Genomic DNA, 19,806 nt, shown 5'->3' on the forward strand with positions numbered 1-19,806 from the left:
GTCACGCTTACTAAAATTATGTATATTAATTGAAATAATTCATTTTTGAAAACTTTGTGATGACCGCGATCATTCAGGGAAAACAATCTGTAAACAATACGTTCAAAAATATCAAAGATTTCAGATTTTCTTAAAAACATTGTGGGGGGGGGGACCACCGGTCACTACTCCTAGCCGTATAAAAACAGCTTACGACAGTTCTAATTAATTGAAATAATACATTTTTCAAAATTTTGGGACGACCGCGATTTTCACTTCCGCGACAACCATTCAGGGTCAAGACTGTAATTACCATAGCATTGCAAACAATTTGTAAACAATATATTAAAACGTATATTGAATTTCGCGGTTTTCTTAAAAAAATTGTGGGGAGGACCACCGGTCACAACACTTAGCGGGATAAAAAAATAGATTCCCAGCAAAATGTTCGATGCCAAAGATGACATTCAATCATGGGTGCAAGTGATCTAGCATGTCATCTTTTTAGCATCTTCATCGATGAATTTTATATGAGCGTGGACCCCAAAAGATGACGTTCTTTTCTGGATCCTAAGCATGTCATTTTAACCAATGCGTTGACATGTCATTTCCACCAATGCTTTGGCATGTCATTTCCACCAATGATTTGACATGTCATTTTCACCAATGCTTTGACACGTCATTTTCACCCATGCTTTGACATGTAATTTTAACCAATGCTTTGGCATGTCATTTTCACCAACCCCTTGGCAAGATATTTTCATGTCTTGTTTGGAAAATGGAAATGCTGTATTGAAATATGGTTTTCATGAAAAACAAAACTCTTTATTAATTCAAACGAATTCATGAAATAGCTACAATTAATTTATCAGTTTAGTTTTTCAAAAGTTTACATCCAAAATTGCAATGTAATCACCACCGCTGCAACGCAAAAGATTACTTCCTCCGTTCTCCGCAACTGATATTCTTTCATCTTACAAAAGGTTTTTTTCAATTATCTTCCCATCACCAGTTCAGATTTCGACATGGACTCCAAATGCACTCCTTTAAGTATTTTTATTTCGTAAATTACTTTTATTTTATAATTTTGTTATTTTATAACAACATTTTGGTAATTTATACTCTTTTGTTTAGTGACGGAAATATGTAGGGATCTACAACCCGGCTTGCTTTAGGGATCTCTAAGAACAAAATGTAACGAACGGGGAGGAGAGACTTTTTATGGAAAATACCATTTATGCTTAATTAATTTATTTTTAATTGTTTCTTTCCATAAGTAGTTTCTTCTTTATTTTCAGATTCTTGTTCCTTTTCGTTTCGGACTTTTTTCAAATTCCAAGAAGTGAGATTTGATTGATTTCATTCTATGTCAGATTTAGAACAGACAAGGGACAAGGGAACTTTTAAAATGGTTGGGACTTCATATAATACCAATTGTTTAGAAGTTTTAGTTGTTTGATATACAGGAAATGTAAGACAACATCACGACGACAGTTCTAACAACTTTTGTCTGTTCCAGAAACTGCAAGAATCTACTTATTTTTACTACGATAATAATTTTTCCTTTATGTTATCGGAAAAAATAGTAAAAATTAGTAGATTTTTGCAGTACTGGAACATACCAAAATGAAAATAAACAGGTGTGTAAATAAAAACACAAACATCATCTCTATTGGATCGATGGAATGGGTACAAATGCTGATGAAAAGATCGGATCTTTCACGACTTCCTTTGCAATGGTTCAAATCCTAATGAAAAGATCGGATCTTTCACGACTTCCTTTGAACCAATGCAAAAGATGACATGAAATCACGTCATCGCAAAGAACCCCTTCCGTCAAATTTTGCTGGGTTACGACGTATTCTCAGACCTAAAAACTCCACATACAAAATTTCATAAGATTTCCCAATCGATTTTTCGGAATTTCTATATAGTGACATCTCAAGTCATCGGGATTTTACTGTATTCCAAAATATGGCGTTGACCGCGTTATCCCACATATTGAAGCCAGTGTTTTAGCGGTTTTGCAGTCACGCTTACTAAAATTAGGTATATTATCTGAAATAATACATTTTTGAATAATTTGGGATGGCCGCGATATTTCACTTCCGCGACGACCATTCAAAAAAATATATAGCCTGTTTTCACCAACGGTGTTCCCAGTACATTATCTGAAATTTTCAAGAAAATCTATTCAGCCGTTTTTGAGTCTATTCGGAACATACAAACATACAAACAAACAAACATACTAACATACACACATTGCCTTTTATATATTAGATTTTAAAGATTTGTGAAAAAGGGAGAAAGAAGACCAATTTTATGACTCGCACAAGGGTTATTTTTTTAAGCAAAATATTCCTCGCATTCTTGTCAGTAAAGTTGCGAAGACACCATATACCTAAAGTGCAAGGATTCTAAGTAATCTTACATCAAATACAGTCTGTCGCAAAAGTTAGTATACACTGTTGAAACCAAAATGTATTAGAGATTAATATCACTTTAACTTATTGAAAACAACAAACAATTAGTTTTATTTGATAGACAAGAAGGTTGTCTTCTGTAATAACAATTAAAAGTGCGCAATATTTGCATACATTATCAAATGTAGGGTTCGAATCCCAAAAAGACCAAAATTTATCTCGCAAAAGTTAGTATACAACTGAGGATCCTCGTGGAATTGTGTAAAAAATGCTTAATATTTTTGAACTAAATGAAACTAAATCTGTACTTAAGATCATAAAAAGTATATTAATTGGTTTTAATGGCAGTTATAGTACTTATAGTGACAAGTCCAACGTACATGGGTCGTAAAATCCACAAAAAATGGTCATCTGCAAATACAACAACTGTAGCGAAAAAATTCCGGGTGTTATGTCCTGTTTATGGATTCTAAAGCCATGAAATGCTCAGAAAAGCTCTAAAGTTCCAATATGGGGTGATCTTGATCGAGTTTCGGCTTGTCCTGTTTGAAAAAACGGGAACTTCTTGAAGGAAACCCATACTTTTGAGGCCGTTGTCCTTTTGAAACGTGTAATAATCCTTAATCCTTACACATAAGGACTTTCCTTTTCAGTTAATTTTCTCACAAGTTATATACCTTTTCACATTCCCACCAAAAACAAATAGTAGGAGAACCTCAAGTTCGGGTGTAAGTTCTACAGTGATACTCCACCACCACAGAAGGATATGATAGCTCATTAAAGATTTTAATACAGAGCTTTCTCTGCTGTTATAACGCATAGATTGTGCAAAAACGTTCTGAAAAGCTGTGTTCGCTTCACTTAGGACCAAAATACAACTAAATGGATCAGTTAGAAGTAGTTCATTAGACATTAGTAGTACATTAGACACTAGGGATATGGGAAGCATGTTCGATACTGCTAAAAGGCCGGTAGGACAGTTTAACTGTAGGGCTTACAACGGACCTTGAGGTTTTCCTACTATTTACTTTTGGTGGCAATATGAAAAGGGACAACATTTGTGAGAAAATTAACTCAAAAAGACAGTCCTTATGTGTAAGGATTAAGGATTATTACATGTTTCAAAAGGACAATGACCTCAAAAGTATGGGTTTCCTTCAAGAAATTCCCGTTTTTTCAAACAGGACAAGCCGAAACTCGATCAAGATCACCCCATATTGAAACTTTAGAGCTTTTCTGAGCACTTCAGGGCTTTAAAATTCATAAACATGACATAACACCCGGAATTTTGTCGCTACAGTTGTTGTATTTGTAGATGACCAATTTTTGTGGATTTTACGACCCAGTGTACGTTGGACTTGTCACTATAAGTACTATAACTATCATTAAAACCAATTAATATACTCTTTATGATATTAAGTACAGATTTAGCTTCATTTTGTTCAAAAATATCAAGAATTTTTTACACAGTTCCACGAGGATTCTCCATTGTATACTAACTTTTGCGACATAAATTTTGGTCTTTTTGGGATTCGAACCGTACATTTGCTAATGTATGCAAATATTGCGCACTTTTAATTGTTATTACGGAAGACAACCTTCTTGTCTATCAAATAAAACTGATTGTTTGTCGTTTTCAATAAGTTATAGTGATATTTATCCCTAATACATTTTGGTTTCAACGGTGTATACTAACTTTTGCGACAGACTGTATTTCCAAAACTGTAGAAATGGTAGAAGCTTGCTTGCAACGTACAGGTCGCATTTTTTGTTCGATTCAGCTGAAAATTGGGGACTACAATTTTTTTAGCCGTAGGAAGAACGCTATTGCTTTTGGTGATAATCGGTTCAGATTTGGATATAGCTCCCATATATATTTTCGGCCGATTTGACGTATTTGCTGTACCAAAAACGCAATATACGTCTGATTTTGATGAAATTTTGAATGTGTGACTGAATTCGGTCTAGAAATAAGTGTGCCAAATTATATCGAAATCGATTCAGATTTGGATATAGCTTCCATATACATTTTCGTCCGATTTCGCGTATTTGCTGCACCAAATACGCTATATAAGGCCGATTTCAATGATATTTGGAATGTGTGACTGAATTCGGTCTAGAAATAAGTGTGCCAAATTATATCGAAATCGGTTTAGATTTTGACATAGCTCCTATATATATTTTCGGATGATTTCACTTATTTTCTGTACCAAACACGCTATATATGTCCGATTTCGATGAAATTTGGAATGTGTGACTGAATTCGGTCTAGAAATAAATGTGCCAAATTATATCGAAATCGTTTAAGATTTGGATGTAGCTCCCATATATATTTTACAGTCGTGTAGAGTATCATATGGTCGGCCCCGCCCGACTTTGATCCTTTCCTTACTGGTTTTTTCTGGCAAAATTGATACCGATAGTTCCTTGGTATGTAATGCTAATAGAGATTTCATTTCTTGGTGACTTATAGTGAAATTTATCAGAGAACATTTTTGTCTTTGACGCCATTCTTCTAAAATGTTGTTGCTTTTAATTTTGCATATTTCTGGAGTTTAGGTAAGATATAGGGTTTTGGTGTATTCTAGAACCTAAAGTAAAAATTGATGACGAACAAATTTGTAGAATATTTTGATCTGATTCGATCAACTTTTATAGGAGAAGGGACCAAAAAGACCCCTTTAATGACCGTCTGAGGGTTAACAAGTAAGAAAAGCGTTAAGTTCGGTCGGGCCGAACTTTTATACCCTCCACCACAAATTTCAGCCATTTCGGTGGATTAATGTGGCCACAACCTTCAAAATACCGAAATTCGGAAGGTACCGTTCTATGGGGGCTATATGACGGCGTGGACCTATACCTACCAATTTCTAGGGGAAAGTTTTATACGCCTAAAGAAGACTAAATACCAAATTTCAGCAATCTCTGTGTGATAATGAGGCTAAAACGTTCAAAATATCGAAAATCGGGAGATATTGTATTATGGGGGCTATATCAACACGTGGGCCTATATAAACATTTTATGGTAGAAATGTTTCTTAGCCTCTGGAAACACAAAATACCAAATTACAACCAATTCTGTGGTCAAATGGGTCTAATACATTCAAAATTTATTAAAATGACGCGTACTTTATATGGGGCCTTATATGGGGGCTATACCAAAACGTGGACCTATATAACCCAACTTTGGTAGGAATATTTTTTGGCCTCTGGAGACACAAAGTACCAAATTACAACCAATTCGGTGGTAAAATGGTCCAAATATCTTAAAAAATTCCTTAAAACGACGACGCCTCACGCGTCATTTGGTATGGGGGCTATACGAAAGCGTGGACCTACATAGCCCGCTTTCAATACCAAAAGTCCTACGTAAATATAACATATTTTCCCAAAATTTCATCAACCTACGTCAATCCGTTCGGACGCTAGAGTGATTTCCACAGACGGACAGACGGACGGACATGGCTATATAGATGGAGAATTGCACGCTGATCAAGAATATATATATTTTGTGGGGTCTACAATGATTATTTCCAGTAGTTACAAACGTAGTGACAAACTTGATATACCCCCATCCTATGGTGGAGGGTATAAAAAATACGACAAATTAAACCAGCGACCCGAAAAATATAAGAACCCCAGGTTATGTATGAATCCATTCATTTTTAGAGTTTTGGCCAGGTTTTTCGTAAAATTGGCCACTGTGCACCGTTGAAAAATTTGATGTTGCCTGGCTTGGGAATCGAACATCAGACCTTCGGAGTGCAAGACGGGTGTGGATACTACTACACCACCATGGTGATGGGATTAGTTCCTGTTATACCTTCTTCTTAACGGATCTTTGCACAAGTTTCCGATTCTTAAACCGCTTTTTATACCCTCCACCACAGTATGGAAGGGAATATTATGTTTGTTTTCCCGTTGGTAACGCATTGAAATAATCATTTGGGACCCTATAAAGTATATATGTATATTCCTTATGAGGGTAAAATTCTGAATCGATATATACATGTCCGTCCATCCGTCTAGAATCTACAAAAATAAAGATAGGACGCTGACATTTTGGCAAGATAGCTCTTTTGTTTGCATGCAGGTCAAGTTCGAAGATGGGTTATCGGTCCATGTTTGGTATAGCCCCATATAACCCATATAAGAACATCGCCCTATTTGAGGTATTTTGTCTTCTTCAGCCACATTTTTAAACAGAATTAGCAATAATTTGGGATTTAGGATTCCTAAAGGTCTCAAAACGTATGTACTAAAAATTGTGGACATAGGTCCATGTTTTTTAATAGCCCCCATATAGCCCCATTTGAGGTACATATTTTGAAGTTTTAGCTACAGTTTGGCATTTAATTTGGCATTTAAGGTTCGAAGTGGTTAACAAATTGTGGACATAGGTCCCACCACCCGAGGTGAAGTACTTCGAAGTTTTCAGGTATTTGGAAATTATTGTCTACATTTACAGCCTAAATTGGCTGTAATTTGGCCTTTACGATTCCAAGTGGTGAACAAACAAAGTTGAGGACAAAGGTCCCATGAAAAAAAATAAATAACGGTACCCCTCGATTTCAAGTATGTACTTTAATTTTCTTAGCATACTGCATTATCTAAAATTAGGTATTTGTGGTTCTCAGGGGAAAAACTCCTCCATCTAAAATTGTGGGCATTTGTAATTTCGTAACAGAAAAACTCATGGTTCCATATTTGTTCAGAATATTTCATGGTGGAGGGTATAACAAGTTTGGCCCGCCGAACTTTTTTACTTGCTTTTGCTTGTTTAAAAAGACATGAATCAAAATTTCCCTTTAGAATCTGTGTAGATCTTCGGAAACAAGCACAGGGAAATGTGCAGAGAATTCTTAAAGGAAATCATGCTAAAAACGTTTTAATGTCTAAGGTAAATTTTGTGATCAAACATCAGGAAACCTCAAACCTCCGATCAGTCGCAAAAATTGTTAGCTGGGTTCTTATAGTTTACTATTGTTGATATGTATGTGGTATGTATGTACTCGTAACACCAAACAGCTTAATATTGCATTAACTTTTTATTCCAAATCAAATGCTCCGCGATGGTATAACCATGGAAATACAATTTCATAATGTTGTTTTATGTTATCATTGAGGTATATAAGCTCTTTAAATTTATCGCTTTCTTCGTTATCTCCAATGAGATTATCGATGTTGGCATCTTTAGTGGGTGGGGCCAGTACAGCGGGCAAAACATTCCACACAGAAAATACACCTGAAACAGAAAAACTACATTGCTCACAAATCACCAATTACAAATCTTTCATTATGCCTCCTTACCCCAAGTACTGCTATGATTTATCAGTGAACGATGGATATCACCCAGTGTTGGTATTGTTTTCGAATATTTTAACAACTTCAAATGTTGTTTTAAATTGTCGTGGTAGTAACGAATTAGTTCGTCAAAACAATTTATTTTACACTCAATTTCGACGAAGTCAATATGAAATAGGTAATATCCTGGGCTACCGAACCATAACGTGGAATTTGAAGATCAACAAAGTAGGAATCCTTGAGATGACCTTCATCATCATATTGGAACATGATGTTATTGCTCCAACAATCACCATGATTTAAAACGTTGAAATCATTGGGATCAACGGAGGTCTTTTTGAAGAAGTTTTCGGTAAATATTTCTCCCAATTTTTCTATTTTCTCACAATATAATTCATGGCCTGGTAGGGTTTTAGCTGACTTTATAACATTCTTGGCACATGTTAACATTACAGTTCGTACAAGTTCAAAGCCGCCTTTATTGGTCACACCTTGCACATATTCTTCGGGATAGGGACCTTTGTTTTCCATTCTCACAGCAGAGGCAGCATGCCATTGAGCCAACCTTTTGAGCACCAGTTTACAGTGTTCCATATCTAGACCATCTTGCCTCTTGGTATTACGAAAGCCTTTCTTTTTTAAATCTTCCAGTAGAACATATTCCTCTTCAACGGGTAGCCGATAGGATTGTGGACTCAATTTTATATTTAACCCCACCTCACTGTACATTTGTTCAAATTCCCGAACAATTTCGTTATAAGTAAATGACTCTATGGTAAACATTTGAAATTTAGACATTTCCTTGCGATACAATTCTGAATCGTGTGGTACCTTCATCATTAGAGTTTCCTCCATGGAAGTGCCATCGTTGAGCGCCACTTCAATTTGGATTTTCAACATAATGGTGGCATAATTTTCACCTGGTGGTAAAGCACCAAATGCCTTGAAATCTTTAATTTCTTTAAAATTTGGTATTGTATCGCGTAAGACACTTTCGAATAGATTCGGTTTGATCCATGAGGGTACGATATTATTGTCAGTCATATTTTTTGTTTGTTGTGTAGTAGCGGCTATTTTGTGTTTGTGAGTTAAATAATAAAATTGTCCACTAGCTGTTCCGACGAGAACTAAACAAATACTGAATCTACATTTATGATAACAAATAAATACGTGAGATAGTTGTGCATTAGGGTAGCCCAAATAGAAAAAATTGTGAAAATTACAAAGCTAGTAGACTTTTGTAGGTTCTGGATGAAAACAATTCAAGATTCGGAATTGTATACTGATGTTGAAAATTGAATTTGAATTGCATGTAAAAATATTAGTTCTTTTCTATTATTAAAATATGTGTTTCGTTATATGTACCACCCTAGTTTACAATCTCGTTGAAAAGCTTTCACATTTTAAAATAGAGATAAATAAGGAAATACGGTGGGTCGATAAGAAAATCATTTAAAACCCTCAAATTATTGTTAAAAATATGTAATATTGACTGATGTGCGGGGTTAAGTACATGTATCAGTGTAGGGAATTTCGATGTAATGACATTTTATGAAATTAAAGTACGTAATAAACGGGGTGTTTTCAATTGATTTATGATTTTTCGATTTAATTTGTCCTACTATGCACTATAGGAAATTTGCCCAGTTTTTGAGGCAAAAAGTCGATTTTGCAACTTTTAATAATAAGAATTTTTTAGTTGGCATTGAAAAAAGAACATGACAAAATTTATGAACCATGAATGGCTTATATTAAAATTGCGCCATCAACGCAATTGAAATTACAAAGTGGGGGTTTGGAGAAAAACTAAAAAAAAAAAAAACAAGTAAAAAGACGTTTAGTTCGGCCGGGCCGAACTTTTTATACCCTCCACCATAAAATAGTTTTAATTATAATGGAAAAATTAGGGTCCTTTCAAAATTTTAGGTGGAAGAAATTTCGACAATGGATAGAATCCTACTGCCTCCCACTATTGCTTAAATTACACTGTGAACACAAATGTTGGGGCAGAGATAATTCCTTTTGGAGATGAAAGCCCTTGGTGTGTTTATATTAAAAACCCCGAAGGACAGATGCGCCGTGAGTCGAACTTCCGCGTTATGGCGTGATGAAGTTTTTGCAAGAGACCCTGTTAGCCATCATGAATTAGCATTATATCTTTGTTTGTTGTTTTTGTAGAGCACTTAAGCAACAATGAACAAAGATATAACGCTAATTCCTAATGGCCCACAGGGTCTCTAATAAAAATTTCATCACGCCATAGCGCGGAAGTTCGACTCACGGCGCATCTGTCCTTCGGGGTTTTTAATATACACACACCAAGGGCTTTCTTCCCCAAGAGGAATTTTCCGTGCCCCAGACTTTTACCTCCATTTTGTTGCACAGTGTTATCTAATCTAATCTAAAAAAATGTTTTCAGCTAGGTGAAAGGTACCACCTACGGAGCTATATCAAAGAGTCAACCTATCTTTAAATTTTTTGGCGGAAAAGATTTATAGCTGCAGGGAACTTCAAGAGTCAAATTGAGGGTAGTTTCATCAAAACAATGTAGACCCTCAAAAATGGACCAATGTTGACGAATTTTAGTGAAGAAATTTCGTGACCATTGAAAATTCCCGAAAATCGAGAGGTACAGTTATATGGGGGGATATACCAAAACATGAACCTATATTGACCATTATTTTTGAATAGACAAAATTGTAGCTAAAATTCTAAAAATACCGATCATTACAGCTAGTTCGGTTAAAAATTGCAGCTAAAATTCTCAAAATACCGAAAATCGGGAGATACCGTTATAAGGGGGCTATACCAAAAAAATTAACCTATGTGGACGATGTTTCGTTGGAGATGTTTTATGACCACTGAGAACTTCAAATGTCAAATTACAGCTATTTCGGTAAAAAAACTGTAGCTAAAATTCTCAAAATACCGAAAATCGGGAGATACCGTTATATGGGGGCTATACCGAAACATGGACCTATGTTGACGATGTTTGGTGGAGATGTTTCATGACTACTGAGAACCTCAAATGTCAAATTGCAGATAGTTCGGTTACAAATTGTTGCTACAATTCTCAAAATACCGAAAATCGGGAGGTAACCTTATATGGGGGCTACACCAAAACATGGACCTATGTTGACGATGTTTGGTGGAGATATTTCATTGCCACTGAGAACCTCAAATGGCAAATTACAGCTAGTTCGGTTAAAATTTGTAGCTAAAATTCTCAAAATACCGAAAATCGGGAGGTACCGATATATGGGGACTATACCAAAACATGGCCCTATGTTGACGATGTTTCGTGGAGATGTTTCATGACCAATGAGAACCTTAAATGTCCAATTGCAGATAGTTCGGTAAAAAATTGTAACTAAAATGCTAAAAATACCGAAAATCGGGAGGTACGGTTATAAGGGGGCCATACCACAACATGGACCTATGTTGACGATGTTTGGTGGAGATGTTTCATGACCACTGAGAACCTCAAATGTCAAATTGCAGATAGTTCGGTTACAAATTGTGGCTATAATTCTCAAAATACCGAAAATCGGGAGGTACCGTTATATGGGGGCCATACCAAAATATGGACCTATGTTGACGATGTTTCGTGGAGATGTTTCATGACCACTGAGAACCTTAAACGTCAAATTGCAGATAGTTCGGTTAAAAATTGTGGCTAAAATTCTCAAAATACCGAAAATCGGGAGGTACCGTTATATGGGAACTATACCAAAACATGGACCTATGCCCATATCCTTTCGGATATAAGTTTGTTGATCACTAGGAACCCTAAGTGCCAAATTATAGCTAATTCGGTCTGCAAATGTGGCGAATAACGTCAAAATACCTCAAATCCGGAGGTACCGTTATATGGGGGCTATACCAAAGAGTGGACCGATGTAGCCCATCTTCGAACTTGACCTGCCTATGGAAAAAAGACCCTCAAGTGCAAAATTTCAGCACTCTATCTCAATTATTGCGGACGCTAGAGTGATTACAACAGACGGACAGACGGACGGACAGACGGACATGGCTAGATCGTCTTAGAATTTTATCCTGATGAAGAATATATATACTTTATAGGGTCGCAAATGATTACTTCGATGTGTTACAAACGGAATGACAAACTTAATATTCCCTCCATACTATGGTGGAGGGTATAAAAATAAAAATTTATGAACATGAATGGCTTATATTAAAATTGCGCCATCAACGCAATTGAAATTACAAAGTGGGGGTTTGGAGAAAAACTAAAAAAAAAATATAAATTAAATCCCCCCCCCCGGGGATTTTTATATTGTATTTCCAAGGGATAACCTTTGGAAATGGATATAAGTTATAAGGGGAAGCACAGCTGAATGCTAAGGGGCGCCTCCACGGGTTGCGGATAGTGGGATAATGGCGGACAATCAGCGGATTCAGAGCCTAGGGTCTCAATAGAATACTTGTGGCAGAGTATCCTACTGAAATATTGAGTGCCGTTTGAAGCTCGAATTGACATGGCGAGTTGTTGGCGCCATTAAATAACCAATTGCCATACCCGTAGCGTCTGTTCCCACATTGGGCGGCTGCAAACAGCGTCTGTTCTCCAAGTGGAGCGGCTAAAATCCAGATGGAAAACTACAAACCCTTCAGGAGGCAACGGCAAACCACTGAAGTAATTTGCCATGAAAATCATACAATATGAACAACACAAACCAAAACACACGGCCCTCAGTCTCCGGCCAAACGAGGGTGCTAAGAATCCTCGGAGGCAAAAACAAACAAAAACTAAACATTGGAACCTGGAACGTCCGAAGTTTATACGAAGTCGGTAAATTAAACAATACAATCAGTGAAATGAATCGACTTGATATTGACATACTATGTGTGAGTGAAACCTGGTGGACAGAATGCGGCAATTTTCAATCCCAAAATGTAGTAGTATACCATTCAGGGAACATGGAAGGGATACACAGGAGAGGTGTAGGAATTATTGTCAAAAAAATCATTGCAGACTGTGTGATTGGATCTATCCCAATGTCAGAAAGGACTATGATGATAAAAATCTCAGCAAAACCCTTGAATTTAAATATTATCCAAGTGTATGCCCCTACATGCGATGGAAACAATGACGAGGTTGAACATTTCTATGAAGAAATAAGTCAATTATTAAACATGACGAAATCACATGAAATAACAATAGTTCAAGGCGATTTCAATGCCAAAGTGGGGAATGATGAAGTAAATGGCATAACTGGAGGATATGGACTTGGCGAAAAGAATGAGCGAGGAGACAGATTAATTCAATTCTGTCAAGAATTTAAGATGACCATAACAAATACAACATTCCGATTACATCCCAGAAGGCTTTATACATGGAGATCACCACTAGATAACCGAAGGAATATCGTTCGAAATCAAATTGACTACATAATGATCAACAACAGGTTTAGATCTTGTGTGACAAAATGTTCAACGTACCCAGGAGCTGATGTGCCATCCGACCACAATCTGTTGATGCTCAAGATTCGAATAAAAATTGCAAGATTTAAGGAGAGGAAGAAAAAATCTCACAAGACAAATACCGAGGTACTCAATAACCCATCAACCAGAAATGAAGTGAAGATGCAAATAAATAACAAACTGGAAAACATCGATTCCAACGATGTAGAAAATATATGGAACAATGTCAAGGATACGATGTGCAAAATAACAAAAAAATACCTTGGAAAATGTACAAGAAAAGCCCAACAAGAATGGATGAACAATGAAATTATGGAACTTCGCGCGGAGCGAAGCAAATATAAAAACGTTAACTACGAACGATACTGGGAAATAAACCACGAAATCCGCACCGCTACCCGAGCTGCAAAAAATGCTCTACTCAATGAAAAGTGTAGAGAAATTGAAAATCTGCAAAATATTCACGATGACTACAATCTACATAAAAAACTAAAAGAATCAGCAGGAGTGTATAAGAAAGCATCACCAGCAGTACTAATGGATGACAACAATCAGCCAATTTTTGAGACATCACACATAAAGAATCGATGGAAACTATATTGGACAATTATTCACTGACGACCAACGATCAAGATATGATAACAACATAAATACTTATACAACTGGAAATCCAATCACTAAATCCGAAATAGAATATGCGATTCAATCACTAAAAGACAAGAAAGCAACCGGACCCGACGAAATTCCTTCTGAAATCTTAAAACTAATAGATGGAGACAACATCTCACTCATTGCAAAACTTTTCAATCATGTGTAAGATACTGGCCAATACCCAAACGATTGGTTGAAATCAACTTTTATTGCGATACCAAAGAAAGCTAATGCAAAAAAGTGCTGTGACTACAGGCTTATTAGCCTTATGTGTCACACATTAAAAATTTTTCTGCGAATAATTCACAAGAGAATATACACCAAATGTGAAAGTGCTATGGGAGAGTCCCAGTTCGGCTTCAAGGAAGGTATGGGTACCAGAGAAGCCCTATTATCCATCCAAGTACTAGTACAGAAATGCCGAGAAGTCCATAAAGATGTTTACATATGCTTCATCGATTATGAAAAGGCATTTGATACCGTTCAACACGACAAATTGATGAATATACTGGGGGAAATAGGAATACAAGAAAAAGAAATTAGATGCATACAAAATTTATATTGGAACCAAACTGCAAGAATTAAAATAAATGGTGATCTAACTGACGAAATTCCTATATCAAAAGGTGTCCAGCAGGGATGCATACTATCGCCGCTCCTCTTTAATATATACTCCCAAAAGATTTTTCAAGAGTCAATTGAAGGAGAAAGAATTGGAATAAGAGTTCAGGGTAAAATTATAAATAACATACGTTATGCTGATGATACCACAATATTTGCTAGCAGTATATCTGGGCTACAGCAACTCCTAGACAAGCTCACGTACGTAAGCGAAATATATGGCCACAAAATAAATATAAAGAAGACAAAATATATGGTTGAATGTCGAAAAGATGTCAGTTGTGAAACGTCATTAAAGATTAAAAACGATAACATCGAACGTGTAAAATCTTTTACATACCTTGGCGTTTTAATCAACGACCAATGGAACATATCAAATGAAATTAAGCGTCGAGTGGAGATGGCCAAAAACGCATTTTTTAAATACAAAAAAACACTCACAAATCACGAAATAAGTCTCAAAACGAAGGCAAGATTTGTAAAATGCTACATTTGGTCTATACTTCTATATGCAGTAGAAACCTGGACCCTTAAAAGTGCAGATGAGAAAAAAATTGAAGCATTTGAGATTTGGGTATATCGAAGAATACTGAAGATACCCTATACATCGCATATTACAAATCAAGAAGTTCTAAGACGAATGAACATAGAATGGCACAGAGCAAGAAGCAGAAGAGAGACATACTTGCTAAGAAACATTCAAGAATGGACAGGATACAGGGATGAAACAAACTTATTACATGCTGCCAAGAATCGAGAGCTGTCAATAATTTCATAATATAAAACATTAAATTGTAACACATATAATATTGTATGATCGCTTATATCCGAATAACGGATCTGCAAATAAAGAAGAAGAAAAGGGTTAGTTAAACGTGTTCTAAACCGTGGTAATATAAACCAAATACAAATGTATGTAAAATGTAATAGATTGGCCATTGCGAGTCGCATTTATTAAATATATAATATACTTTAAACAATTTGTGCAGTGCCCAAATTTGGCATTGATTTCGCCACATACAACATATTACTGAAGGTCTTCCGCATTGATATTACTAGGTTTCAAAACCCGATTTTGCCCGTTTTTTGATATTTATCAGTTTTTATTTGGTTACCTCTTAATAAAACATCGTAAAATTGTGGAAGTTTGGTTTAAGGAAATAAATAATGAATATAAAAATGTTGTTTACAATTTCATTGCAAGTGAAATAATTAATGATAACAAATTGTTTGTTATATCCGAGGTTTGATATAATCAGTTAACAGTTAAATCTCTTTTACATATTAATCATTGATACGGTTTAAAGGGGCACTAAACTCGTTTTTATTAACGTACATTTTAAAAATATAGAAAATTGTAATAACTATTCGTATGGAAATCTAATCGCGGGGTCAACATTTTTGTTAGTTACTACCGTGATCGTTTTCAGCGGTTTGTTGTGTATAAGAAAGCTAATGAAAATGCCAGTGGAACAAAGAGCTTTGTTCGTTATATACTTAGTTGCTTATAACCGTTGTTCGTTATATCCGATTTTAACAGTAGAAATATTTATTTTATCTCAATTTCACATATAAATCATTTAAAATGTTAAAAAATAATTTTAACTCCTCCATTATTAATTATTGCCTGAAAAACAGGGAAAATTACCTATAGTGCTATATGGTAATTTCCATTCGGCCGGCAATTTTTGCGAATCTGTCAATGATTAAGATTTTGTAGCCATTTTTGGACGTATGAACTTGCCGACACAAAATATATTTGAACTGAAGCTCAAAAGGTGGACAGATAAATTTAGGCAAAATATTACGAAGGCCAAAATTTGGACGAAATCCGCTGATCCTTTCGAGATTTATCATGTGCTCCAGGCATGTATATGGTGCCATAGCAGTTTCTACAGCTGTTTTCTCAGGAAGTATGGACCTGCCCCTAAAAAAACGTGTACCGCCGTAATGAGAGCAGCGAACACAAGTTGTTGCAACAAAAATTAAAGGGATTCGAGAACAGCTCTTAAACTGCACTTTCCCGGAATTTTGTGTGGGACGTACCCGAAGGACATATTTCATCCAAATTCTAACCTGATCTTTGTCTCGTAGAAATATTATGATGTTCAAAGTATGAACGAAAATAGTTATTTCTTTCGAGGGTTATCATGCGCACCGTTTAGCGAAAAGTTTTGAAATTTTGTCCATATTTTAACTTTATCTAAGATTTGCAGAAATAATACGATGTGCAAAGTTGGCACCCGAAGGAGTGGACCAATAAAGTACATATTAGAACTTCATCTATGTCTGGTACAAGTTTCACGATGTGCTATGTATGGACAAAATTGGTTACTCTCTTCAAGAGATATCCTGCATGAAGGAGTAGACCGATATGACACATGTTTAAATACCATCTGTCTGCTGGTTGGCTGGAACGCGCGATAACTCTCGAACGGATGAGTCGATTTGGTCCATAATTTGGCCTTCGTAATATTTGCCCAAACCTAGTTGAAGTTCGAAGATGATAAATATCGGTCCACTCCTTCAGGTAAATTTGTGCGCACGATAACTTTTAAAGCGAGCAACCGATTTGGTGCTTACTTTGCACATCGTGAAATATCTACCAGACATAGATGAGGTTTCAATATGGACTCTATCGGTCCACTCCCACACAAAATTTCGGAAAAGTTCAGTTTAGGACCTGCTCTCGAATCGCTTTGATTTTTGTTGTAACAACTTGTATTCGCTGCCCCCATTACTACGGTGGAAGCTTTTTTCAGGGAGAAAATCAGAAAATCGTCCGAAAGCTGTAAAAACCTCTATGGTACCATGTGTAGTGGCTAGAGCGCATTATAACTCTCGAACGGATCTGCCGATTAGGTCCAGAATTTGGCGTTCATAATATATTGTGCAAACTGAGATTAAGTTTAGACAAAAGTTAAAAAATTAAAAATATACTTTCTATCGCCATGTTCATACTTCCAAAAAGGGCGACAAAATCTGCCTAGCCGGTATTAGTTTCGATATTGTTAATAGATGAAAGTTTCAATTCACACATACTGAGGATATATCACCGTCTTCAAAATCGTCTGATACTTGTTTACTTGTTTTAGGTGGAGATATTTTAAGACCGCGGTAACCCAAATACCTAAATTAGGTCAGAACATGTATCTATATACGTCTTCAATCGGTCGGCACCTTGATATGGGGCCTTTATCAAAGTGTGGACCTTTGTATGTTGACAATTTTTTTTTGTGGCCACTGAGGAGCTAATATGTCAAATTATAGACTGTTCGGTCCACAAATGTAGCTAAATTCCTCAATACACCTTAAATAGGGAGGTACGGTTACATGGGGGCTATACTAAAACATAAACATAAAACATATATTGACATTTTTAGTGGAGAAGTGTTGTGACCGCTAGGAACCCTCTACAGAACATTCGCCCTAAAAACCGAAATAAGGAAAAATTTCCATTTCTCTATATTTACTGTTTTGTTTTTTCAATTTGTAATACCGCGTTCTCGATCTGTTCTTCCATTTGTTTACGCCATCGAAGCCTTTTATTTCCAGTTCTTGATGTACCGCCTTGCGGCCCGTATTTATAAGTCTTTATAGCGGGTTCACCTTGGTGCCGAGGTAGACGAAGTCCTTAACTACCTCAAAATTATAGGTATCAACTACCACAGTTGCTCCGAGTTCTATGGACGCATTGCGCGTCGATACCATCAAATTAGTCTTGTCGCCGTTTACCGCCATACTCACTTTAGCAGATTCTCATTCGACCTTCTTAACCCATATCGTACCGAGACAAATTTTTTATTTATTTTTTAAAAACAAAGCACTTTTTTAGGGTAATAAGGACCCACTGAAATCAACTAAAAATGTTTCCGATTTTTCGTTTTCTCGGAAAGTTGTGTTCGAAATTTCGAACACTGGCGCTTAAGCTATATGTATAGAAGCAAAATAAAATTGATTTATTTGCCGTTTTATTGATATATTTCACCATTTTTGTATGAAAAAATGGTTGAAGATTGGTATTGAGACTTCTTTGGACCTACAAAACATTTCCCCGAAATGTTTCAGCACTGGTCCACGTTTTGGATTGCCCCCCATAGAACGGTACCGCTCGATTTTCGGGAGATTTCAAGTATTTAGCTACAGAAATGACTGTAAATTAATACATATTTAGTCTTTTTTGAGGCTACTTAACTTTCCTCCAGAAATTTGTCAGTATAGGTCCACGTTTTGATATACCCATCGATATGTAGGTTAAGTACTTACTTAGCTGGCCCATTACAGAACATTTGTTCTATAGGCCGAACTAAGAAAAGATCTCCAATTCTCTCTATTTGTTGCTTCGCTTTCTGGAATTCCGCGCCTTTTCATCTCATCATCCACTTGTTTGCGCCATCTATTCCTTGGCACTGCCATGTCTGCTTGCGCAAGTACCCAGGCTTCGGAGCCATACATCAGCACGGGTAGTATCAGTGTTTTGTAGAGCGTTATTTTTGTTTGACGAGATGTGGCTTTGTTTTTGAACTGCTTACTTAAACCAAAGTAGCATCTGTTGGCCAATATAATTCTTCTTTTTATTTCACAACTGATGTCGTTTGTTGTGTTTACGGAGGTGCCGAGGTAGACGAAGTCTTTTACTACCTCAATATTATAGGAACCAACTTCCACAGTCGGTCCGAGCTCAATGCACGCATTGCGCGTCGACACCATCAACTTGGTCTTCTCACCGTTTACCGCCAGACCCACTTTAGCAGATTCTCCTTCGACTTTCATAAAGGTATCAGTTACTTCTTTTACTGATCGGCCTATGATGTCTATATCATCAGCATAAGCAAATAACATGTGACTATTGGTGTAGATTGTGCTACTTCTTTTGACGTTTGCCTCTCGTATAACCTTTTCCAGCAGGATGTTAAAGAGATCCCACGAAAGGCTGTCTCCTTGTCTGAAACCTCTTTTGGTACCAAACTCTTCGGAGAGGTTCTTTTCTATTTTAACTGAGGACCTCGTGTCAGTTAAAGTCATTTTGCAAAGACGGATGAGCTTTGCGGGGATACCAAATTCAGACATGGCTTGGAATACCTTTGAACGCAGCGGGCTGTCGAAGGCTGCTTTATAATCGACAAAAAGGTGGTAGGTGTCGATCTGCATCTCTTGGGTCTTCTCCAGGATTTGCCGCAGGGTAAATATCTGGTCAATGGTGGACTTGCCAGGTCTAAAGCCGCATTGGTATGGTCCAATTATCTCGTTGACCATAGGCTTTAGTCGTTCGCACAATATCCCTGACACGATCTTGTAGGCAATAGGGACGGGGCACAGGATACTCAGGTTCCGTTCTTCCTGCCAGATGGTGCTAACTTGCTGATGAATACACCTTATCAGC

At 36.5% G+C, this 19,806-nt stretch overlaps 1 pseudogene; it reads right to left on the bottom strand.

The window, feature by feature from the left end:
- Positions 1-7,431: 7,431 nt before the first annotated feature.
- Positions 7,432-8,846, bottom strand: LOC141403758 (uncharacterized; annotated as a pseudogene).
- Positions 8,847-19,806: the final 10,960 nt, after the last annotated feature.

This window comes from Musca autumnalis, unplaced genomic scaffold (assembly GCF_047663935.1).
Source record: "Musca autumnalis isolate F117 unplaced genomic scaffold, ASM4766393v1 scaffold_1, whole genome shotgun sequence".
NCBI lineage: Eukaryota > Metazoa > Arthropoda > Insecta > Diptera > Muscidae > Musca > Musca autumnalis.